The following is a 1,978-nucleotide window of genomic DNA, read 5'->3' as shown; positions in this document are numbered from 1 at the left end:
CAGTAATCCGTAGTGGCCAGAATGCGTGTAACGCGATGGTCACGAGAAAGGCATCCTAACATGAAGTCAGCCATGTGTGCCAGGGTACCTGTACGCAACACATGGCTGTCCTCACTAGGAAGATCACTTTCAGGATCCTCCTCCTCCTCCTCCTCCTCAGGCCATACACGCTGAAAGGATGACAGGCAAGCAGCATGTGTACCCTCAGCAGTGGGCCAAGCTGTCTCTTCCCCCTCCTCCTCATGCTCCTCCCCCTCCTCCTCCTCCTCAACGCGCTGAGATATAGACATGAGGGTGCTCTGACTATCCAGCGACATACTGTCTTCCCACGCCTCCGTTTCCGAGTGCAAAGCATCTGTCTTTACAGGGAACTTCTTAAGAGGCATAGCAGAGGAATGGTGACGCTAATGATTGCAGCATCCCCGCTCACCATCTGGGTAGACTCCTCAAAGTTCCCAAGGACCTGGCAGATGTCTGCCAACCAGGCCCACTCTTCTGTAAAGAATTGAGGAGGCTGACTCCCACTACGCCGCCCATGTTGGAGTTGATATTCCACTATAGCTCTACGCTGCTCATAGAGCCTGGCCAACATGTGGAGCGTAGAGTTCCACCTTGTGGGCACGTCGCACAGCAGTCGGTGCACTGGCAGATTAAACCGATGTTGCAGTGTCCGCAGGGTGGCAGCGTCCGTCTTGGAGTTGCGGAAATGTGCGCTGACCTGGCGCACCTTTCCGAGCAGGTATGACAAGTGTGGGTAGCTTTTCAGAAAGCACTGAACCACCAAATTAAAGACATGGGCCAGGCATGGCACGTGCGTGAGGCTGCCGAGCTGCAGAGCCGCCACCAGGTTACGGCCATTGTCACACATGACCATGCCCGGTTGGAGGCTCAGCGGCGCAAGCCAGCGGTTGGTCTGCTCTGTCAGACCCTGCAGCAGTTCGTGGGCCGTGTGCCTCTTCTCTCCTAAGCTGAGTAGTTTCAGCACGGCCTGCTGACGCTTGCCCACCGCTGTGCTGCCACGCCGCGCGACACCGACTGCTGGCGACGTGCTGCTGACACATCTTGATTGCGAGACAGAGGTTGCGTTGGAGGAGGAGGAGGAGGGTGGTTTAGTGGAGGAAGCATACACCGCCGCAGATACCAGCACCGAGCTGGGGCCCGCAATTCTGGGGGTGGGTAGGACGTGAGCGGTCCCAGGCTCTGACTCGGTCCCAGCCTCCACTAAATTCACCCAATGTGCCGTCAGGGAGATATAGTGGCCCTGCCCGCCTGTGCTTGTCCACGTGTCCGTTGTTAAGTGGACCTTGGCAGTAACCGCGTTGGTGAGGGCGCGTACAATGTTGCAGGAGACGTGGTTGTGCAAGGCTGGGACGGCACATCGGGAAAAGTAGTGGCAACTAGGAAGCGAGTAGCGCAGGGCCGCCGCCATCATCCTTTTGAAAGCCTCCGTTTCCACAAGCCTATACGGCAGCATCTCTAGGCTGATAAATTTGGCAATGTGCACGTTTAACGCTTGAGCGTGCGGGTGCGTGGCGGCGTACTTGCGCTTGCGCTCAACAGTGGCGCTAGCGACGTCTGGACGCTGCGCTGAGAGACATTGCTGGATGGGGCCGAGGACAGCGGAGGTGAGGGTGTGGGTGCAGGCCAGGAGACGGTAGTGCCTGTGTCCTCAGAGGGGGGTTGGATCTCAGTGGCAGGTTGGGGCACAGGGGGAGAGGCAGTGGTGCAAACCGGAGGCGGTGAACGGCCTTCGTCCCACCTTGTGGGGTGCTTGGCCGTCATATGCCTGCGCATGCTGGTGGTGGTGGCTCCTCAGCTGATCTTGGCGCGACAAAGGTTGCATACCACTGTTCGTCGGTCGTCAGGCGTCTCTGTGAAAAACTGCCACACCGTAGAGCACCTTGACCTCTGCAGGGTGGCATGGCGCGAGGGGGCGCTTTGGGAAACAGTTGGTGGATTATTCGGTCTGGCCCTGCCT

The sequence above is a fragment of the Eleutherodactylus coqui genome, unplaced genomic scaffold, assembly GCF_035609145.1.
Source record: "Eleutherodactylus coqui strain aEleCoq1 unplaced genomic scaffold, aEleCoq1.hap1 HAP1_SCAFFOLD_557, whole genome shotgun sequence".
NCBI lineage: Eukaryota > Metazoa > Chordata > Amphibia > Anura > Eleutherodactylidae > Eleutherodactylus > Eleutherodactylus coqui.
Note: the sequence above shows the minus strand (reverse complement) of the source record.